The 24,877-nt window shown below is 41.5% G+C and overlaps 1 protein-coding gene and 1 pseudogene across 1 annotated transcript in view; one reads left to right on the top strand and one right to left on the bottom strand.

Moving 5' to 3' along the window:
- Positions 1 to 24,877, top strand: part of SLC35F4 (solute carrier family 35 member F4) — a 228,855-nt gene that overhangs the window by 127,540 nt on the left and 76,438 nt on the right. The window lies entirely within an intron of this gene.
- Positions 18,509 to 18,664, bottom strand: LOC148163878 (large ribosomal subunit protein eL39 pseudogene; annotated as a pseudogene).

Below are 24,877 nucleotides of genomic sequence, written 5' to 3' on the forward strand. Positions count from 1 at the left end.
TAAACATTCCTCAGGAAACTCATCTGAAGTTGAGAACCACCCCTATGTAGGAGCAGGTTCATATGGATGATTCCACAGACTTGCAGTGTGACAATTAATCTTCTGTCTCTACAATTTTAATCTGAATGCACAGCTGCTTCAGTCTAAATAAATTGCTGGAAATTTTTTTTTTTCTCAAACTGGTGTTCTCTTGTTTACGTTCTTCAGAAATTACATTTTAGCATGTTGATGAATTTTTTTCTTTTTACAAGTAAAGAAGGACTCTATCACTAATAGCTGATTAACTCCTGGTGACTAAGTGAAGGCCAGGAAAGGAGATAACACACAAGGTATTGAAAAGTAGCACCTGCCTATGTGTGTGTCTTACAGGACAGTCTCCCATCTTGGCTGGAGAAGAAAGGGATCCGAGGCAATGGGGAGAGAGAGAGAGGCTAATTAGCTGATACTGCGGAGGGAGAGGGTTAGCTTAGCTGACACACAGACCCTAGAGGAGGAGTGAAGGACATGGAACCTGGAATTCAGAAGAGCTATTTGGAAGATGGGAAAAGTGTTCAGAGTGAGGAAGATGTTTCGTGTTGGGAATAGGACAAAGAATAGATGTTCTTGTTCAAAGAGTGTTTTGTGGGAATAGATCACGAGTGGTTCCAAATTCTACATATAACTGATATCTAAAAAGGGCCAGTTATAATAGCAAAACAACAATGACAACAACAACAACAACAAAACAATCCAATTAAAAAATGGGCAGAAGAACAGAATATTTTTCCAAAGAAGACATGCAGATGGCCAATAACGAAATGCTCAAATGAAAAAATGCCCAGCATCACTAATAGTCAGGGAAAGGCAAATGAAAACCACAATGAGATATCACCTCACACCTGTTAGAATGGTTATTATTAAAAAGAGACAAGAAATGACAAGTGTTGTTGAGAATGTAGAGAAAAGGGAACGCTTGTGCACTACTGGTGGAAATGTAAATTGGTGCAGTCACTATGGAAAACAGTATGGAGGTTCCTCAAAAAATTAAAGATAGAACTCCCATATGATCGAGCAGTTCTACTTCTGGGTGTTTATTGGAAGAAAACAAAAACATTAATTCAAAGAGATATCTGCACCTCCATGTTCATTGCACCATTATTTACAAAAGCCAAAATATGGAACAAAGTATGGAAACAGTCTAGGTTGGGGAGATAGGTGAAATGAGTGAAGGTAGTCAAAAAGCACAAACTTCCAGCTATAAAATAAAGTCCTGGGGCTGTAATATACAGTAGGTGACTACAGTTAATAATACTGTATTGCATATTTGAAAATTACTAAGAAAGTAGATTTTAAAAAGTTCTCATCACAGATGAGAACTGGGTGTTGTATATAAGTGATGAATCATTGACTTCTCCAGAATCCAATATTACACTGCATGTTAACCAACTAAAATTAAAAAAAAAAAAAAAGATGGACTGTAACAAGTTTGGTGAGGATGTGGAGAAATTGGAACCCTCATACACTATTGGTAGAAATGTCACATGATACAGCTGCTTTCAAAAACAGCCCAGAAGCCCAGAAAACAGCCTCAAAGGGTTAAACATAGTCACCTTACGACCTAGCAACTCCAGTCCTAGGTATATACCTAAGAGAAATGAAAAGGTAAGTTCACAAAAAATCATATAGCTTGTAGCAGCACTGTTCCTAACAGTAAAACAAACAGACAAACAAAAACAATACAAATGTCCATCAACTCATGGATAATCAAAATATGATCGATCTACACAAGGAAATATTCAGCTATGAAAAGGAATGAAGTAATGATATATGCTACAACATGGATAAAAAAAAGTTCTCATCATAGAAACAAAATATTTTTGTAACTATGTGTGGTGATGATGTTAACTAGACTTACTGTGATGATCATTTCACTATATTTACTAAAATATATATATATATATATATACACACACACACAAATATAGAATGATTGTCTTGTACACCTGAAGGTAATGTTATATCAATTATATCTAAAAAAAAAAAATGAACAGGTCCAGTTCAAACAAAAAGGTACTCTTAAATTATAACTCAAATACTGTCCTTAGTACTATAGCTGCCATGTGTGATTATGAATTTTCTTATACCTCTTTTGTTTATGATGTGGAGTTTTAGCCACTGAAACCTTGGATCAGTTTGTTAGGACTACCCTAACAAACAGTGGGTGGCTTAAACAACAGAAACTTACTTTCTCAAAGTTCTGAAGGCTGAAAATCCAAGATCGGCATGTCAACAGGGCTGGTTCCTTCTGAGGTCTCTGTCCTTGACTTGTAAATGGAAGTCTTCTCCTTGTGTCTTCACATAGTCCTCCTTCTGTGTCTGTTTGTCCTCATCTCTTCTTATAATAACACCAGTCATATTGGATTAAGGCCCACCCTAATAAGCTCATTTTAACTTCATTACCCTTTTGAAGACCCTACCTTTAAATAGTCACATTCTGTGGTATTGGGGGTTAGGACTTCAACATATGAATTTTGGAGAGGACATAATTCAATCCATAACAAAGCTGGACAGAAAGCAATTCTTTTTTTTTTTTTTTTTAAGATTCTATTTATTTATTTGACAGAGAGAGAGATAGCGAGAGAGGGAACACAAGCAGGGGGAGTGGGAGAGGGAGAAGCAGGCTTCCCTCGGAGCAGGGAGCCTGATGCGGGGCTTGATCCCAGGACCCTGGGATCATGACCTGAGCCGAAGGCAGATGCTTAACGACAGAGCCACCCAGGTGCCCCAGAAAACAATTCTTAATAAACCTGAAAATATAGCTGATAAAAACTTTAGTGATCATTTTTTTTTATTATCTTGGGAACCACATTTTAACATTGATATGAGGTTATCAAAAGCCTTGAAAAATAAGTGAATATCCTTGACATGGGTCAGAGTAGAGGGACTTGTGCCAAGATGGAACTCTCCTTTTGACTTTTGGAGCTGAGATCAGCATTGTCATGTAACTTTGATTCTGGATGAGCTTCTGACTGCATGTTTGCCTGCCTGCAGCCTGTGCCAGAAGCAATTCAGAAAAAAGGCTCACACACTGAACATCCCTGGTTCTGAGGCAGGAAGAGTGCAGGAGGGTAGGGAGCTGTTAAAAAGGCAACTGGAGTCTTCTAATGGCTTTTGGTAATCGACCCAGCTGTACTAATTTGATTTTTTGAACTGAAAACCCCAGGATACTGCCCTGAACAACTGAGCTCATGCTGGAAATAGCATCCTTTAAAGTGTGGCTCCAGGAACAGCCTGCATAGTATAAATAGCTTTAGGAATTAATTTCAAGATATGGGCCAAGTTAGTAAGTAACTGACTCCTTGGTAACATTAAAGCATTTTCAAAAATGCAGTGACTATTTTCATTTCTTGATAGATTTTTTAATTGACATAATGACCCAGTGATATGAGAATTAATGCCTCCTGATAATGCCTCATTTAGAAATGATGGTTCAACATTACTTATTTGGAACTCAAATAAGCTATCTGGTAACCTCACCCATCTGAACATAAAAGAACAAAGAACTAACCACAAATGGTTCCTGAGCAGCAAACCTTGATGTCACATGCAGTGAAGATAATGCTCTTTGTTTTCTTGAGACCTGCTCAGAACCATTCTTGAACCTAATTTACTCTTGATTTTCATGCGGTTCAAATGAACTTGGTTATCTAGTTTCCAAACCCAAAGACCAGGAGCATCAGATTATAAGAACTTCGAATGGACTGTATGTGGCAGGGAGAAGGGCCATTTGAGTGATTGTAAGGAAAATTTCAGAAAAGTCTCTAACAAACCAATAATTTAAAAAGCAGTGAATTTGGGGATTGTTCAGTATATGGGGCAGAGAGTCAGCTCACATCATTGGCTTTTGAGTATGTTATTGTATTATATCCTAGAACACCAACTGGGATTTGTAACAATGACTTTGAATAGTTAAGGAGAGTGTGATCAATATACTGTGTTTAGGAACATAAAGAAGTATATGAATGCTTTGGACGGATATAGTCCAAGTAAAATAAAAAATCAGGGGCACCTGGCTGGCTCAGTCAGTAGAACATGTGACTTTTGATCTTGGAGTCATGAGTTTGAGTCTAAGTTGGGGATAGAGTTTACTTAAAAAAATTTTTTTTTTAAATCCAATGGTCTTTAGTACTGAAAAAAGTAATACTTGAGAAAAATCACCCATTTCCCAATGATGCCCCAAGCCAAAGATTTCTATAATTTCTATAATTGTTTCTATAATTTTATAATTTCTATAATTGTTTCTAACTAAAGGGCATTTTCTGCTCTCTTCTTCCAATCCCGTTAGTCACCAAAATCAATTTGGATGTAATCTCTGGTGGTCAGGTCAAGTGAAGGCCCTAACCTTTCTCTAAGGCCATACACACCTGTACTTGATTTCCCATATGACTCTGGCTTTCTAATCAGCTGGATAGGACAAATCCAGCAATGGATGCCACCAGAGACCCCCTAGGGGCCTAAAGATCTGTCCAATGTCTTTATCTTTGCTCAGAGTTAATAATAATATTACTTACCCTTACATGCAATAAAGATAGAATTAACCCACCTCTTTCATAGCATTTTGAAAATCTGCTTCTTCTTACATAGATAATGCATGTTGATTCATTTATAATTTTTAATCCACATTTCTGGGAGAAATACACATGCACATGTATGGTGTAAGAAAGTGGTCCAGAGAAAGACAAATACCATATAATTTCACTCATATGTGGAATTTAAGAAACAAAAGAGATGAGCACAGGGGAAAAAAGAGAGAAAGAGAGAGCAAGGCTATCCAAGAAATAGACTCTTGACTATAGAGAACTGATGGTGACCAGAGGGAAGGAGGATGGGGTGGATGGGTAAAATAGGTGATGGGGATTAAGGAGGGCACTTGTGATGAGCCTTGACAACGCACGTAAGCGTTGAATCACTAAATTGTATACCTGAAACTAATATTACACTGTATGTTGCCTAACTGGAATTTAAATAAAACTTAAAGAGGAAATATACATGTACATGTAATATCAAGTGGGAATTTTTGCATTGTCCTGATTTACAGTTGAGTCTTAAAGCTCACAATAAAAGTTGTTAAGTATCCCATGAGCCACCCACCACTGGGGCCGGACATCTTCCCCTTCTCTAACCCTCTCCTCCACAGCGAACTAAGGAGCTGCGGAATCTGCCCACAAACCCTCTAACCCTGAAGAGACTCCTGTGAGAAAGGACAGAGGGAATGTTCTCTTTTCCATGTGGTTTCATACTCAACCCACATCCATCTTAGTGTCTCCACAGGACAGAGGCTGGGAAGAGCTGTCCAGGTGCCACTGAGGACCAGGAGGGCTGGGGGTGCGAGCGTGAGCCCAGCGGCCCGCACCGCTCTAGAGAGGCCCACAGAACAGCCTGCCCACACAGCAGTGTGGGGTGTAGGAAGGAGACAGGGCCAACCACCCCCCATCCCTGCAGCTCTCCAAGGCTCGGGGAGCTGTGGAAGGGAGATGCTATGATTCCCATGGCTCCCGCAGGAGTACCAGAAATAATGGAGAGAAAGAGCTATAGGGAGACATGGGTGCCTCTCTGATGCAGCGACCTAGAGGGAAAATGAACACCCTCTCCCCAAGGAAATCACCCCCATCCAAACCCAGCTCCAGCTGGGGTTGGGGTAGGCGGTGAACAGATGGGGTAAAAATCTCACAGAGAGGGGGTGCCTGGGGGTGCTCAGTTGAACCTCCAACTCTTGATTTTGACTCAGGTCATGATCTCAGGTCTGTGAGATCAAGCCCCACCTTAGGCTCCGTGCTGGGCATGGATCCGCTTGGGATTCTCTCTCCCTCTCTCTGAGAAAAAAAAAAAAATCTCAGAGGGGTGACTGGTTGATGGTGGGAATTGGCTCTCGTCTCTGTTCTGGTTCACGTGGGTACCATCAGATGCTGGTGGGTGGGAGAGGAGGAATCTTTGAGGCAGGCATGGCCCTCTAGCCTCTGCATGAAGGCCTGTCTCGTCCAGTCTATGACAGGGGAGGGGGCTGAAGGTATTAGACTGATATTTTTAAACTGAAGTGGACTAGTTTTAAAAGTCAAGTGACAGAAAATTAGGTCACTAAGGTGTAGAAAAAAGGGCAAGTGTAGTTGAATGCAGCCCAGACATTTGTCAGGGAAGGGAGATGTCTGTGTGTCTAACTGGGAGCTGCTGCTTGGGTTCCCCAGGCAGGTCTGTGTCCAGCCCTGAGACAGGGAGGCAGAAATGGCCTCCCAGACCCAGGCAGTGACAATGCTCAGAGTCTCTGTGGTGACAGGGCAGGAGGTGATCCTGGCAATGGCCCCAGGTCTGAGATGTTACTAACATTTAAAAAACCCAGGTTTTATAAGTGTCTTTTCCTTCTATTTTACTGTATTTTCTTAACTTGCCACCATGATGGAAAAGTCTTCTGTGGAAATAATTTTGATGATTTTTGTTCTGTCTTGTTTGTGAAAGGAAAAAATTCAAATGTGACTTTGTGAAGGTTTCTTTAAGATGCGCATGACCTTCTGCTGGCTTAAGTATATGTTTTACCCCAGGGAAAAATATTAATACAACAGTTTTACATTTAAGCTCCTCAAAAAATGAGGTAGCCATATATTTATTTGAAATATACTTGAGGTTTTTTTTTTTTTTTTTTCATCATAGAACAGAGTCTCTCTCATGGTGATTGAGTTCATGATTTGAATCCTGTGAGTTCTGTGCTCTGACCGTCCCAAAAATCTACATACTGAGTTTTGTTTGTTTTGTTTTGGGTTGGTTTTTCTTTTGGACTATTGCCATATTCTTATGCCCAGATACACTGTTGAAATGTAGTATATTAACTTAATAGATAATACTATTTTCCCCTTATTATAGATGAGGACACGGAGACACAGAAAGCTTAGGTACCCAGCCCAGGGTCATTCAGCTTGTTAAGTGGAGGAGTTGAGAGTCAAGCTGGCCAGTTAATCAGCCTCCATATCCACACCAACATAGGGTATGGTCATTTAAAAATTCTTTGCCAATCAAATAGGCAAAAAACGGCATCTTATTGATGTTTTAGTTTGCATCTCTGATTACTAATAATGCTGCACATTTTGTTTGTTAACTTTTGCATTCAGTTTTTCTGAGTTGCTGTTCATGACCCTTGCTTATTTTTCTATTGGTATTAGTCTTTTTTTTTCTTTTTGACATGTGAGAACTCTTCGTTTTCACCACTTAACTATGTATGTGTGTGGGAGGGGTGGAGTGCATTTAGCCTATGTGTGAATTTAAGAAATTATAGTGTAGTCATCTCTATCAATTTCAATTTTTCCTGTTATGGTTTTTCTTTGTTTAATTTAGAAAGGCCATCTCCTCATGGTTATCCATGTTTTCTTTTTATTTTATTAGACTTTCATTTTTTCTTCAACATTTTAATTTTAAATGTTTTCAAACAAACAGTACAGTTGAAAGCATTTTACAGCAAACATCTGTAAGAGCACCAGCTGGGTTCCCCATTAACATTGTACTGTACTTTATGCATAGCTTTCCATCTATTCATCTCTTTATTGATCTGTTCACCTAGCTTATTTTTAGGGTTTTACAGAGTAAATTGCAGATAGTATGTATCCCCTCCAAGCACCTTGGTACGCATATCATGAATTGAAGTTCAGTATTTGTTTGCAGTTTTTTTCTTTTGATATAAAATTTATCTCCAGTGAAACACACAAATCTTAAGAGTGCTTTCACTGAGTTTTGACAAATGCATACACCTACAGAACCAAAAGCCCTGTCAAGATATAGAGCATAACCACTACCCAGAAAGTTCTCTGCGTGACCCACACCCACCTCCAAACCACCAGAGAAAAACAGTTTTAATTTTTTTCTGCCATAAATGACTTGCCTCCTATAGAATTTCATGTAAGTGGTATTATACAGTGTTGGGATACAGCTCTATTCATAGATGGCTCACATGTCTGCACACCTTGCTACCAGAAGCACTGACGGTCTTTGTCCTGGACTCTTTTCAAGGATATTTGTTTAGCAGGTGGCTTTGGAATGCAAAGATCATGTCTGCCTCATGAGCAAAGAGCAGTCATACTCATTGCCCACTATAAAGGATGCAGCTTCGCCAAGCTCAGGGTCTCCACTGTGTGTGCAGCTCTCCCCTGGCTCCTCATGTCACCCCACAGGAACTGGGTTTGGGAACCTTTGCAGGAAAATGCTGATGCTCTGGCTGTTGCTATAGATTTGTCACTGACCCAGGAGCCCTGTGTCTTCTACTGGCATCCGTGAAAAGGTGGCAGGCTAACGGGTTGGCTCCCTAATAGGGTAAAGTCTCTAACCCTTCACAGTTCTTAACATACAGTGTGTGGTCAAGCTTCTTTGTCTCGGCATGTTTTTGAACTTTGCCTACATTGTTGCATTTATCAGTAATTCGTTTCCTTTTATTGCTGAGTAGTATTCCATTGTTCCATGGTTTATTTCTCCATTCTCCTGGACTATGCCCAGGTTCTTCAGCTATAATGAATAAAAGTGATATGAAAATTCTTGTACAAGTCTTTTTATGAATATATGTTTTCATTTTGGTATATACCATAGAGTAAAATTGTTAGGCCATAAGAGAGGCATATATTTAGTTTTATTTTGAAAACTGCCAAACCTTTTTCCAAAAGGACTGTGCCATTTTATATCATCCCAATATGTATGAGGTTCAGTTTCTGTATTACTGTTAACATTTGGGGTTGTCAATCTTTTTCATTTTAGTTATTCTGGTGGCTGTTTTGGTGGTATCTTACTGTGGTTTTAATTTGCGTTTCTCTGATTACTAATGATGGTGACTACATGTGTGTGGGTTAGTTGCCCATGTATAGATCTTCTTTTATATAGTGTCCCAATTTTTTGCCCATTTTAGGGGGTGGTTTACTGAGCCATTTACTACTTCACTGATGTCAGTCATTTGTGGGATATGTTTCTCCTAGCCTATGGTTTGCCTACTAATGTTCTTGATGGTATCCTTTAACGAGCAGAAGTTCTTAATTTTGATGAAGTTTAATATCTAATTTTTTATTTATGGTTATTGTTTTCTGTGACCTCTTTAAGAACTCTTTGACTACTCTAAGCCATGGAGATATTCTCCTATGTTTTCCTCAAAAAGTGTTTCTAACGCTCCCCTCAACCCTGCCCAGCCTTCATTCCTTACTTTGGACCCTCTTCATAGTAGACATTTCTTTGAGAAGTGCCTAGCCCTTCAACTATTCCCCTTGAAAAATGAGGGTGGAGTAGGGAGGGCAGACTTACCAGACCAGTCTGCCTTCCTCAGATATCCTGGAATCCTGGTCAATATTATTTCTCCATCTTGTTACATACACATATCACCTTTAATCCACAGCCTGACCCCATGAAAGGTATTATTAGCCCCAGGTTACAGATCCAGAAAATGAGGCTCACTGAGGTGAGGTAACTCACTCGAAGTCACTCAGCTCCACAGCTGGACATAAAACTTGCAACTTCCCGATTCCATAAACCGTGCTCATCACCACTCCTAACGCTGGGAGTACACTGTTCGCTATGTATGCTCTGCATCATTACAGACACACTGAGCCTCACTCCTGTTTTATTGGGCTGTCACTGTAATCCTCTGAAACTTCCCAGTTCTGTCGTTCACGTTTCTTAAGTGGTTTGTCTTACAAAACAAAGTGATATATTGAAAGTAATATATGAAGGGGGCGGAGCAAGATGGCGGAGGAGTAGGAGACCTAGATTTCGTCTGGTCTCAGGAATTCAGCTGAATAGGGATCAAACCATTCTGAACACCTACGAACTCAACAGAAGATCAAAGAGGAGAGTAGCAACAACTCTCTGAACAGAGAAGCGACCACTTACTGGAAGGTAGGACGTGCGGAGAAGTGAATCCGAGGCGATATTCAGGAGGATAGACGGCGGGGGTGGGGCCTCCGTCGGCCGCTTCTGGCAAGTGATAGAGCCACGGAGCACAAAATCGGACCTTTTAGAAGTCGACTCCGCTGAGGGACGTCGCTCCAGTGGCTAAGCGGGGGTGGAACCCTCGCGGGACAGTGGGGTCTCAGGACCCTCAGGGTCACAGAAAGACCGGGGGAGCCTGAGTGCGCCAGAGCTCCCAGGTATCGGAGCGGGGAAGCCAGCTGCAGAGACGGAGCTGAGGCGCGAGCTCTCAGCTCGGGGTTGCCATAAACTGTGATCCGCGGCCCAGTTGGGCCACTGCTCCTCCAGCAGGGACCCAACAGACGGCAGATCCGGGGAGACTCCCCTTCCTTCCCGGGGAGGAGCAGCGCAGGAACGCACCGCAGGGATCTGCTGGGTTTGGAGACTCCACACGGGGTCGGGTGCCAGAGATAGCAACGCTCGGTCACAGGCCGGGTGAGCACGGAGAGCGGCCGGAGACCGGGGACAAGGGAGTGACTGCTTTTCTCTGGGGGCGCACTGAGGAGCGGGACCCCGAGTTCTCAGCTCCTCCGGGTGGAGATTGGGAGGCCACCATTTTTGCCCTGCTCCTCCAAGGCTGTACGGAGAGCTTGCAGGGAACAAAAGCTCCTGAGATCAAACCCGAGCAGCTCGCTTAGCCCGGACCGACAAGGGCGGGGCAATTCCACCTCCGGCAAAGACATTTGGAAACCACAGCAACAGGCCCCTCCCCAAGAAGATCAGCACGAACAGCCAGCAAGCCAAGACCAAGTTCACCGATCAAGGAGAACGGGAGAACTCCAGCGCTGGAGGAATACTGCACATAGAATTCATGGCTTTTTTTTACATGATTCATTAGCTCATCAAAGTTAATTTTTGTTAACTATTTTTTTTTCTTTTTCTTTTTCCCTTTTTCAACCAACATCAATCTCTTTAAAAAAAAAAAACATTTTTTATTTTTCATTTTTAGAGTCATATTTTATCCCTTCATAGTAGTTACCCTTATTTTTGGCATATATAAAGAAGTTGTTCTCTCTTTAAAATTTTGAGATACAGTTTCTTCTAACAGATAAAAATATACCCTAAATCACTAGTGTATGGTTCTGTTCTAGTCTCCTGCCTGATCACATTCTCTCCCTTTTTTCTTTTTTTTTTTAAATCTTCTTTCTTTTTTCAAACAACTTCTTATCTTATCAAGTCCTTTTATAAAATCTTTTATAATTTTCATCTTTACAGTCATCTTCTATCCCTTCATTGTATCAACCCTTATTTTGTACATATGTCTTTCTTCCTTTAAAATTTTAGGAGGCACTTTTTTCTAACAGACCAAAATACGCCCAAAATCTAGTGTGTGGCACTGATCTATGCACTAGCCTGATCATATTTGATCACATTCTGCTTTTTTTGTATTGTTCTGTTTTTGTTTTTATCTTTTTTCTCTTTTTTTTTTCCTCTTTCTTTTTTCTTTCTTTCCCTTTCTTTTCCCCTGGTTTCAGGTCTTTTCTGATTTGTATACAGTGTATTTGCTGGGGACGTTGTAAACCTGTTAGCATTCTGTTCTCTCATTCATCTATTCTCCTCTGGACAAAATGACAAGACGAAAAAAATCACCTCAGCAAAAAGAACAAGAGGTAGTACCATCAGCCAGGGACCTACTCAATATGGACATTAGTACGATGTCGGACCTAGAGTTCAGAATCATGACTTTAAAGATACTAGCTGGGCTTGAAAAAAGCGTGGAAGTTATTAGAGAAACCCTTTCTGGAGAAATAAAAGAACTAAAATCTAACCAAGTCAAAATCAAAAAGGCTATTGATGAGGTGCAATCAAAAATGGGGGCACTAACTGCTAGGATAAATGAGGCAGAAGAGAGAATCAGCGATATAGAAGACCAAATGATGTAAAGTAAAGAGGCTGAGAAAAAGAGGGAGAAACAACTACAGGATCATGAGGGCAGAATTCGAGAGATAAGTGATTCGATAAGACGAAACAACATTAGAATAATTGGGATCCCAGAAGAAGAAGAAAGAGAGAGAGGGGCAGAAGTTATATTGGAGCAAATAATAGCAGAGAACTTCCCTAATGTGAGGAAGGAAACAGGCATCAAAATCCAGGAGGCACAGAGAACCCCTCTCAAAATCAATAAAAATAGATCAACACCCTGACATCTCATAGTAAAACTTACGAGTCTCAGAGACAAAGAGAAAATCCTGACAGCAGCTCGGGAGAAGAGATATGTAACCTACAATGGTAAAAATATTAGATTGGCAACAGACCTATCCACAGAGACCTGGCAGGCCAGAAAGGACTGGCAAGATATCTTCAGAGCACTAAACGAGAAAAATATGCAGCCAAGAATACTATATCCAGCTAGGCTGTCATTGAAAATAGAAAGAGAGATAAAAAGCTTCCAGAACAAACAAAAACTAAAGGAATTTGCAAACATGAAACCAGCCCTCCAAGAAATATTGAAAGGGGTCCTCTAAGCAAAGAGAGAGCCTAAAAGCACCAAAGATCAGAAAGGAACACAGACAACATACAGTAACAGTCACCTTACAGGCAATACAATGGCACTAAATTCATACCTTTCAATAGTTACCCTGAATGTAAATGGGCTCAATGCCACAATCAAAAGACACAGGCTATCAGATTGGATTAAAAAACAAGACCCATCCATATGCTGTCTGCAAGAGACTCATTTTAGACCCAAAGACACCCCCAGATTGAAAGTGAGGGGGTGGAAAACCATTTACCATGCTAATGGACACCAAAAGAAAGCTGGGGTGGCAATCCTTATATCAGACAAACTAGATTTTAAAACAAAGACTGTAATAAGAGATGAGGAAGGACACTATATCCTACTTAAAGGGTCTATACAACAAGAAGATCTAACAATTGTAAATATCTATGCCCCGAACATGGGAGCAGCCAATTATATAAGGCAATAATAACAAAAGCAAAGAAACACATTGACAACAATACAATAATAGTGGGGGACTTTAACACCCCCCTGACTGAAATGGACAGATCATCTAAGCAAAAGATCAACAAGGAAATAAAGACTTTAAATGACACACTGGACCAAATGGACTTCACAGACATATTCAGAACATTCCATCCCAAAGCAACAGAATACACATTCTTCTCTAGTGCCCATGGAACATTCTCCAGAATTGATCACATCTTCGGTCACAAATCAGGTCTCAACTGGTACCAAAAGATTGGGATCATTCCCTGCATATTTTCAGACCACAATGCTTTGAAACTAGAACTCAATCACAAGAGGAAAGTCGGAAAGAACTCAAAGACATGGAAGCTAAAGAGCATCCTACTAAAGAATGAATGGGTCAACCAGGAAATTAAAGAAGAATTAAAAAAATTCATGGAAACCAATGAAAATGAAAACACAACTGTCCAAAATCTTTGGGATACAGCAAAGGCAGTCCTGAGAGGAAAGTATATAGCAATACAAGCCTTTCTCAAGAAACAAGAAAGGTCTCAAATACACAACCTAACCCTACACCTAAAGGAGCTGGAGAAAGAACAGCAAATAAAGCCTAAACCCAGCAGGAGAAGAGAAATAATAAAGATCAGAGCAGAAATCAATGAAATAGAAACCAAAAGAACAGTAGAACAGATCAACGAAACTAGGAGCTGGTTCTTTGAAAGAATTAACAAGATTGATAAACCCCTGGCCAGACTGATCAAAAAGAAAAGAGAAATGACCCAAATCAACAAAATCATGAATGAAAGAGGAGAGATCACAACCAACACCAAAGAAATACAAACAATTATAAGAACATATTATGAGCAACTCTATGCCAGCAAATTAGATAACCTGGAAGAAATGGGTGCATTCCTAGAGATGTATCAACTACCAAAACTGAACCAGGAAGAAATAGAAAACCTGAACAGACCTATAACCACTAAGGAAATTGAAACAGTCATCACAAATCTCCCAAGAAACAAAAGCCCAGGGCCAGACGGCTTCCCAGGGGAATTCAAATACATGGAAGCTAAAGAGCATCCTACTAAAGAATGAATGGGTCAACCAGGAAATTAAAGAAGAATTAAAAAAATTCATGGAAACCAATGAAGAATTAATACCTATTCTCCTGAAACTGTTCCAAAAAATAGAAATGGAAGGAAAACTTCCAAATTCATTTTATGAGGCCACCATTACCTTGATCCCAAAACCAGACAAAGATCCCATCAAAAAGGAGAATTACAGACCAATATCCTTGATGAACATGGATGCAAAAATTCTCACCAAAATACTAGCCAATAGGATCCAACAGTACATTAAAAGGATTATTCACCACGACCAAGTGGGATTTATCCCTGGGCTGCAAGGTTGGTTCAACATCCGCAAATCAATCAACGTGATACAATACATTAACAAAAGAAAGAACAAGAATCATATGATCCTCTCAATAGATGCAGAAAAAGCATTTGACAAAATACAGCATCCTTTCTTGATCAAAACTCTTCAGAGTATAGGGATAGAGGGTACATACCTCAATATCATAAAAGCCATCTACGAAAAACCTACAGCGAATATCATTCTCAATGGGGAAAAGCTGAGAGCTTTTCCCCTAAGGTCAGGAACGCGGCAGGGATGTCCACTCTCACCACTGCTATTCAACATAGTATTAGAAGTCCTAGCCACAGCAATCAGACAACACAAAGAAATCAAAGGCATCCAAATCGGCAAAGAGGAAGTCAAACTCTCACTCTTTGCAGATGATATGATACTTTATGTGGAAAACCCAAAAGACTCCACCCCAAAACTGCTAGAACTCATACAGGAATTCAGTCAAGTAGCAGGCTATAAAATCAATGCACAGGAATCAGTGGCATTCCTATACACCAACAACAAGACAGAAGAGAGACAAATCAAGGAGTCGATCCCATTCACAATTGCACCCAAAACCATAAGATACCTAGGAATAAGTTTAACCAAAGAGGCAAAGGATCAGTACTCAGAAAACTATAAAATACTCAGGAAAGAAATTGAAGAAGACACAAAGAAATGGAAAAACGTTCCATGCTCATGGATTGGAAGAACCAACATTGTGAAGATGTCAATGCTACCTAGAGGAATCTACACGTTCAATGCAATCCCCATCAAAATACCATCCACTTTTTTCAAAGAAATGGAACAAATAATCCTAAAATTTGTATGGAACCAGAAGAGACCCCGAATAGCCAGAGGAATATTGAAAAAGAAAAGCAAAGCTGGCGGCATCACAATTCCGGACTTCCAGCTCTATTACAAAGCTGTCATCATCAAGACAGTATGGTACTGGCCCAAAAACAGACACATAGATGAATGGAACAGAATCGAGAGCCCAGAAATGGACCCTCAACTCTATGGTCAACTCATCTTTGACAAAGCAGGAAAGAACGTCCAGTGGAAAAAAGACAGTCTCTTCAACAAATGGTGTTGGGAAAATTGGACAGCCACATGCAGAAGAATGAAACTGGACCATTTCCTTACACCACACACAAAAATAGACTCCAAATGGTTGAAAGACCTAAACGTGAGACAGGAGTCCATCCAAATCCTAAAGGAGAACACAGGTAGCAACCTCTTCGACCTCAGCCGCAGCAACTTCTTCCTAGAAACATCACCAAAGGCACAGGAAGCCAGGGCAAAAATGAACTATTGGGATTTCATCACGATAAAAAGCTTTTGCACAGCAAAAGAAACAGTCCACAAAACCGAAAGACAACCGACAGGATGGGAGAAAATATTTGCAAATGACATATGAGATAAAGGGCTAGTATCCAAAATCTATAAAGAACTTATCAAACTCAACACCCGAAGAACAAATAATCCAATCAAGAAATGGGCAGAAGACATGAACAGACATTTTTCCAAAGAAGACATCCAAATGGCCAACAGGCACATGAAAAAGTGCTCACCATCGCTCGGCATCAGGGAAATCCAAATCAAAACCTCAATGAGATCCCACCTCACACCAGTCAGAATGGCTAAAATTAACAAGTCAGGGAACGACAGATGTTGGCGGGGATGTGGAGAAAGGGGAACCCTCCTACACTGTTGGTGGGAATGCAAGCTGGTGCAACCCCTCTGGAAAACAGTATGGAGGTTCCTCAAACAGTTGAAATTAGAGCTACCATTCGATCCAGCAATTGCACTACTGGGTATTTACCCCAAAGATACAAATGTAGGGACCCGAAGGGGTATGTGCACCCCAATGTTTATAGCAGCAATGTCCACGATAGCCAAACTGTGGAAAGAGCCAAGATGTCCATCGACAGATGAATGGATAAAGAAGAGGTGGTATATATACACAATGGAATATTATGCAGCCATCAAAAGGAATGAGATCTTGCCATTTGCAACGACGTGGATGGAACTGGAGGGTGTTATGCTGAGTGAAATAAGTCAATCAGAGAAAGACATGTATCATATGACCTCACTGATATGAGGAATTCTTAATCTCAGGAACAAACTGAGGGTTGCTGGAGTGGTCGGGGGTGGGAGGGATGGGGTGGCTGGGTGATGGACATTGGGGAAGATATGTGCTACGGTGAGCGCTGTGAATTGTGTAAGACTGTTGAATCACAGATCTGTACTTCTGAAACAAATAACGCAACATATTTTAAGAAAAAAGAAAAAGAAGAAGATAGCAGGAGAGGAAGAATGAAGGGGAGTAAGTCAGAGGGGGAGACGAACCAGGAGAGATGATGGACCCTGAAAAACAAACTGAGGTTTCTGGAGGGGAGGAGGGTGGGGGGATGGGTTAGCCTGGTGATGGGTATTGAGGAGGGCACGTTCTGCATGGAGCACTGGGTGTTATGAACAAACAATGAATCATGGAACAGTACACCAAAACAAATTATGTAATATATGGTGATTAACATAACAATAAAAAAATAAAAAAAAAAGAAAGTAATATATGAAGATTAAACAGCGTTCAGGCAATAAATTGCTGACTGAAATTTGAAATACTTTGTTGCCTTTCCCTTTTTTTTTTTTGAAAGATTTTATTTATTTATTTGACAGAGAGAGACAGCGAGAGAGGCAACACAAGCAGGGGGAGTGGGAGGGGGAGAAGCAGGCTTCCCGCGGAGCAGGGAGCCCGATGCGGGGCTCGATCCCAGGACCCCGGGATCATGACCTGAGCGGAAGGCGGACGCTTAATGACTGAGCCACCCAAGAGCCCTCTTTGTTGCCTTTCCTTAAAGGATTGTTTTAGGGAAATTTTAATTTCTGTTTTCCTTAAAGAAAATTTTAAAATAGCTCTGTGAAATTGTGAAAACGGCTTCGTGGGAGGGGACGGTGTGGTTAAAAGACTCTGTTTCGTATGAAGGCATCCAGCTTTTGTTGGTGGCCTACTTTTCTGTCCTAACACAACTATGTTGTTTCAAATCTAAGTGAAAAGAGTAAAACTTACCTTCTAGATATTCTTTACCATGCTGGATAAGGATCCAAGTAAGGACATATGTTATTCATTTATTTTTTTCTCTTTGGTTTCCAACTCTAAAAAGCCATATGGCAAGTTCTCTTAAGTATTTTAAGCATAAATGAAAGCAATATATGATACAGGGAAGGGTTTCACTTTTTAGGAGAGGTATTTTACAATTATATATTCATAGTGTTAATATTGTCTTGATTTCACATGTTTCACAGGGGCCAATAGCATATCTTTGTGTACTTAGTAGGGAAAAATTCCAGGGACCTGAATTTTTCTTCCATAATAAACCCTTAGAGAGAGTATGGGTCATAGTGTATGTTGTCATGGCACAAGTTTTGGGTTAGAGAGCTAAGGTCACTGTTCCTATTATAGTTCTTCTTGAGATCACTTATAATTCTTGATTTTTCACCTTTTTAAAAAAATTTTTTCGCTTTTAAATGTGGGTTTTAGACTCGGCCACATTGTCCCTTGTCCAGGTCAAGTAGATCGTTTGCAGGATCTTTGTCCATAGTGGCTTGGCTGAGCTTGGCAGCAGCTGCAAGGTGGTGACAAAAAGTGTTGGATCTTAGGATTGGGCATCAGATAATGGAGCACTTAGGAAGAAGTGTGTTACCTTGGTGGATGGGCATGATGCTGTGACTTACCCCTTTCCAGAGAATGTTCTAGATATATTCTCTGGGCAAATTAGATCAATGAGCTACAAAATGCAGCCAAACACCACATGTCTAGAGCCATGGGATGTTTCTATTTCTCTTAATTTGTGTTCTCCTTGAGGCAGGTCCTGAGCTAAGGATTTGAGTGTAAGAGATTTATTAGGGAAATGCTCCGAGGAGGAGCATCCCCAGCAAGGGGAGCAGGCTAGGGAATGGAGAAGAAACCAAAAAAGGATGTGTTTTTTTGTTTGTTTGTTTGTTTGTTTAGAGCCGAAAAGTCTCACATTTATTACTGAACCAACCTACTGGTGCAGAGACATAGTCACAGAGAAAAATCATTTCCATGATAAGACAAGTCTATGGCCAGGTAGGAAGGATGTTTACAGAATGATAGAACACATGACCTTCATGCAGCTTAATTAAATATGTGTGCCAATTAAGTGTGTCATCTCATGATGTGTGTATGCCTTACAGACCCAGCTTGGTTCTTCTCCAGTGCCTCCTCTTGGAGTTGTACCTGATCTTATTACCAGTTTTCATCCGAATCCACTGGGGAATGGGACAATTCTGCTTTTGTTTCTTGGCCAGGAATCACTTGATTCTGAAAATCTTGTGAGAAGACATGGTGAGAAGCAGTCAGCCACGCAGAGCAAGATGGCGGCGAAAAAGAGAGAAAGGATGTGGTTTTAAGTGATGTCTGATTCTCTTGGGAGCTCTGGAGTATTAACTATTCTAGGGTTTGTCCTGCTTCATGGGAAAGAAACTGGGCTGTTGTACTTCCACACTGGTCTATCATATTATTGGCTGCCAGCTGGGAGCACTGGGGTAGAAGTGACCGTAGGCCTCCCAGGCACTCCTAGCTCTCTGCATGGATGAGGTGGTTCCAGTGCTCAAGGGCAAATCTCAGAAGTCACAGGTGCTGCAGGCTGGAAGCACAGAGTCAATAAGAGGAATGAGTGGGTTACCAGCAGTAGCCAGTGTCCACTACACCTTCTGTAGCTTTTTGATCTTTCTGGGATTAGAAAATATTGAATATAAATCAGTAGACGTTAAAGAAGGCTTCATAGAGTATCCCTACATCTGCTTGTTCTTCTTTACCAAGGAAAAGCAGAACTAGGCCTGTTTACTTCCCCAGCTTCACAATAAACTGCTTTGTAAGGTGCTCTCAATCCTCTTCCTGGAAGGTCTAAATCCGAAGTTACCACTACCTCATGCTCTTGCCCAGCCTTCCTCCTGCCTTCGTCCCATAGCTGAGGTTCTAGCCCCAGAGCTCTCCAAGCACCCTGCTCTTCTAGAACTTTATGTGCCACAATTCCTTGTTTGGAGTCTCTGACAGTGTCGGGCACATCTTTGAATCCTCTAGGAAGCCCCACCTCCACTAAGCTGAGTGCTACGCACATACTAGATCCTCCAGAATGAAGCACTTAAAAACTGCTTTGATAGCTTTCTTTTTTTCTGCTTCTGGTTTCTCTAAGTGACTGCTATCAGTTGAAAAAAAGTTAGACATGCATTTTTGGGGGGGCCATCATCCCTGTTTTATTGTTTGTCAGGTATTTTTATTGCTGTGTAACAAATTACTACAAATTCAATGGCTACAATAAGATACATTTACCATCTCACAGTTTTTGCGGGTCAGGAGTGTGGGCATGGCTTAACTGGGTCCTCTGCTCAGTGCCTACCAACACTGCAATCAAGGTGTCGACCAAATGGCATTCCCAGCTCATTCAGGTTGCTGTCAGAATTCCTTCCCTTGTTGGTTGTGGGACTGAGGCCCCCAACTCTTTGTTGTCGAGAGTCTGGAGGCTGCCCTCATGCCCTGGAAGCCCAAACATCATTGATTTATAATCTTACCTAGAGTGAAGCTTGCATGATATTGTGCTGAATGAGGAAAACAAAACTGAGGCAGAATTTGCTTATTTAGAACCCTGGGAATACCCCAGTTCAAGTTCTGGGTCTCTCTTCATATTTACTCATGCAGAGACTATGATGTTGAGGAAATAGTTAACATCTTTGTGCCTCCCTTTTGGTCTGTACAGCAATAAAGGACGTTTCCATGACAATATCTGAGGAAACCAGTTTAGTATATTCAGTGTAATATATCTACTCAGATTCTGGGATCAGAGAAATCAATTTTGAATCCTGGCTGTGCCACTTACTATTGGGATGACCTTGAACATTCCCGAGCTTCAGTTTCCTCAGCCTTAAAATTGAGATAGAATGGTGCTTGCCTCATAGGTTTGTCAAGAGAATGAAAAGAAGAGGTCTAACAGACACATGTAAAGATGCTCAACATCACTCATCTTCAGGGAAATACAGATCAAAACTACAATGAGATATCACACTTGTCAGAATGGCTAAAATTAACAATAGAGGAAATAGCAGGTGTTGGCGAGGATGCAGAGAAAGGGGAACCCTCCTACACTGTTGGTGGGAATGCAAACTGGTGCAGCCACTCTGGAAAACAGTATGGAGGTTCCTCACAAAGCTAAAAATTGAACTACCCTATGATCTAGCCCTTGCACTACGAGGTATTTACACAAAGGATTCAAAAACACTGATTCGAAGGGGCACCTGCACCCTGATGTTTATATCAGCATTATCTACAATAGCCAAATTATGGAAAGAGCCCAAATGTCCACTGACTGATGAATGGATAAAGAAGATGTGGTATATATACACAATGGAATATTGCTCAGCCATCAAAAAGAATGAAATCTTGCCATTTGCAAGGACATGGATGGAGCTAGAGAAGTACTATGCTAAGCAAAATAAGTCAATCTGAGAAAGACAAATACCATATGATTTCACTCATATGTGGAATTTAAGAAACAAAACAGATGAACATAGGGGAAAAAGAGAGAGAGAGGCAAACTAAGAAACAGACTCTTAACTATACGGAACAAACAGGGTTGCTGGAGGGGAGGTGGGCAGGGGGATGGTTAAAGAGGTGATGGAGATTAAAGAGGGCACTTGTTGGGATGAGCACTGGCTATCACATATAAGTGATGAATCACTACATTGTACACCTGAAACTAATATTACACTGTATGTTAACTAACTAGAATTTAAATGAAAACTTGAAACTAAAAGAAAAAGAAGGAGGAGGAGGAGGAAGAGGAAGAAGAAGAGTTCTAAATAAAGTGATATATACCTACCCGGCCCATAATTACATGCTTGGTGCAGTAAATGTTAGCTATTATTATTATTTAAAACTTGAATTGTGGTGCATGTTAACCAGAGTTCAGGAAGAGTCTGGGTGGGCTGATTGGAAGACCTGAGTTGAGGAATAGAATGTTTTCCATTCTGGCAAGTACCTTTTTCTCTGTAAACCTCTTTTGTTCTCCATCTGTATGGTGGTGATGGAGGTGGTGTGTGTGTGGTGTGTGTGTGTGTGTGCGTGTGCGTGTGTGTGTGTGTGTGTGTGTGTGTGTGTTTGAAAGTGTGAGGATGATGAAGGGGAGAGAAGGAGAAGATGAAAGAAAGTCTCTAGAATGGTTTGGCCCCACAATGAAGTGGAAACATGTCATTAAGTTAGTCCATGGCGGAAAGCGGGGCACATGGTCCCTGCCTGCTCACCTTCTCGGCAAGCCCAGGGAAGCCAATGTCACTTCTTACTCTCACTACTGCTTAGGCTCTGTTTTCAAACCCAGAGCCTTATCTGGCACTGTGGCCTAGTGTCTTCTAGTCAATGAGACAGGCGTGAAAGTCAAAAAGCCTGGTTTTCACAGAAGAACCTTCCCAGTAGCTGATACATTTATTGCCACACATCGGGGGGTGGGGGGAGCATGGTTTTCATTCTGAGTTTGGTGTGACCAAACTGTGACCTGAGCTGGACTGGCCAGCTTCCCACCCCGTGCTACCTGTTAAATGCATGTCTCCCACCATTCCAGTGACAAAAGAGAAGATAATGCCCTTGGACACAGTCGTTCCTTAGCAATCATGAAGTCACGAGCAATGTGTTCGCCGAGACTTAGGCTGATCTAAATGTGTGTTCTCTCTACATCTTTCTCTAGTGGCCGTTTTGCCATCAACAGAAACTTGATTATTAGTGTCTCTTTAGGTGTTGGGCCACATAGAAACTTTCTCATTCTCTTATTAGTTTATGGCCATTAATATTTCAAGGTTTATCAAGTATTTTCTATGTACAGCGTCAGACTGCTACAAGAAAATTTTTTTCAGTAAAAGCTGAAAGCCATTTATATGAAATCCTCCAAATATTACCTGGTGGCAACCAAATGTACAAAATGAAAACACTGTCTGGGCTGGGTAACATGCCTGTGGATTGTGCCGTGTCTGCAAGCCGCCTATCTGCCATCTCTCGCTTATGGCTTTTTCTCATGGCCCAGGCTGGTTTGTGTCGTCATGTCACGGACTAAGAAGTGATCCTGATCTGTCACTCCTAACAAGGCCCTGGCAGCCTGATTTCACCAGCTGACCAATAGACGGAGATCATCAAGTTCGGTTTTTAGTTACTTGTGGTATTTTCCATTGCCAGAACCCCGCAGAACTAAAGGGTTGATGCTTGTGCCAAATGTGTCACAGAGTGGAGAAATGTGAACAGTCGTGTTGCGATGTTAGGTGTGTGCAACCGTGTCCTGGCTCTGGGGTCCCTGCGTGGCAACAGACAGTCTCTTTGTCAGGGGCTCCCACCACTGCTTTCAGAGGCTGTCGAGCCTCAAGGCCCATGATAACGATAAAAATCCTGAAGTTTCGGCAGCAGGATCCCTCTGTGTAAAGCTGATTTTGTGCTTATCTGGTCTTCCCCTGAACAACCTGAACCTGGGCTCCAGAAGTAGAATCCTGATTGGTACTTGAAAAAAAAAAAATGAATTCCATAATTGGGCAGTATTTAGTGCTTGATTTTACCAAAGGACAAATGATCACTGTTCTGCTGTTTGCTTTGTGGCTGCTAGATTGTCTTACGTAATTTTGATACTAATGAGGAATATTCCACATCTTGTCCAGTAAAACTGAATCAGGCAGGGTCTAGGTGGGGAATACATGACACTCACAAGGGGTGAGCGATTGGAATACAGTGAAGGGACTAGTTACAAAGGTTTGGTCAGGGCTGAGGGAGACCAGCAAGGACTGGGGAAGCAGGGAGCTATTTGCATCCTTAGACATGATGCAACCAGGGAAAGGAGAGGGTTCCCAGAAATAGCTGTAATTCTAGGAGAGGGCCGCCTAATAAGAGTTGTGGTCTTAGAAGAGCAGCACCACTGACAATCATGGCCCAGGGTGGGTGACTTCTCCCTCTTCCTGCCTCCAGTCTTTCTCTTGTGAGTGCTTCGCATTGGCCATTCCAGCCAGGAACTGGAAGGCAAGGAAGCCCCGTTCCATCAGTCCCCAGCGGTAAGCCTCTGGGAGCACAGCAAGGTGGGAGAGGATGGAGAGTGAGTCTGGAGGGGAAGATGCACAGTATGCAGCACACCTTGCTGATTCTTAGAAGATGCTCTAATCACAACATGTCCCAGGTGACAGCGTCAGCTCATTGCCAATGGGCATGACTTAGTATGGTGCCATGACTATGAATGATCTATAACTTCTCTGACAAAGGACTAGGGAAAAAAGAAGCTCAATCCAAGTTATAGAACTCTGATCATGGTATGAATTTCTATGGTTTTTTAAAAGCATACGTTTCGAGGTGTTGGAGTGAACAGTGGCAAGTAAACAGCTGAGCCAGGGTCCCAGATGTCAGCCTTCCTGCACTGTGATTACAGTAATGCTTTTGGTTTGAGTGGCTGTTATTTCATGAAATCTTTGCAGCCCACCACAGGCCTCGCCATTCCCTGATGTTACACCCAGTTCTTTATGTTCCTGTCTGGCTGTTGAACACCCCTGAGTTTGTAACCCTCAATCTAAACTTCAGGGGAGTGGTTCTCAAAGTGTGGCCAGTATTCCCTGGGAATTTGTTAAAATGCAGATTAACAGACTCTATTCCAGACATACTAAGTCGGGAGCTTTGAGAACAGGGCCAAGCAAATTGTTTTAACAAGGCTTCCTGGACATTCTGATGCTCACTGAAGTTGGAGACCCCCTGTCTTAGAGGATAGGGCCCTTATTATCTTCCATCGAGAGCACATTCACCTCTGGATCCAGAGCCCTCATTTTCCTTCACACAGTAGCTACTAGTGTGATGTCCTAATTCAAGTCCTTTAGGAAACTGACCTCCATTATCAATAGTATTGGATTGTTCTTCCTGATTTATTATCACTCTAGTTATTTACTGGCTTAAAAATCATTGCATTGACAAGATCATATTAAAAAGTCCATAAAAGGTGGGAGTAGAACCAAAAAGTCAGTAGTGTTGGGTCATATGTCTGTCTCCTCTAGGTTGGGCTGGTAAAATAACGTAATAAAATAGATCAGGAAAACTCTAAAGCTTGACAGCATGACCCAGTAGGCAGGAGGAATACACAGGAATGGTGCCTGGTGAACCTCTGAAGGTGAGAATGTACTGTTTCCTCATGTGCCTGGGAGATCACTCTCCGCTTTCTTGCTCATGAGCACAAGCCCTAGAAGTGTAGAAGTGAGCTGATTTATTAATTAGAAAAATATAGTGAGTGTTTCCTGTGTGCTGGGCACTCTTCTAGGGTTTGTTTGCCTGTCTGCTTCGCGTTTGGGGCTGGGATAGCAGGGCAGTCCGTATTTATGAGCCTTGCCTATTCATGACCCTTAGCATTTCTCCAAACAACCTTGGCCACCAGAGCTGTATCTGACTTTAAACTGGATCTCAGTTTGGGGAGTGGCATTCAGATTAAGAATCAGTGATTTGCCCTTAAACTAAAAAAGAAATAAAAAGAACAAAAATATCAGGAAGTCCCTTGGAACCTGACG

This window comes from Eumetopias jubatus, unplaced genomic scaffold, assembly GCF_037043125.1.
Source record: "Eumetopias jubatus isolate StellerSeaLion01/CBP00866 unplaced genomic scaffold, mEumJub1_p1.0 scaffold_7, whole genome shotgun sequence".
NCBI lineage: Eukaryota > Metazoa > Chordata > Mammalia > Carnivora > Otariidae > Eumetopias > Eumetopias jubatus.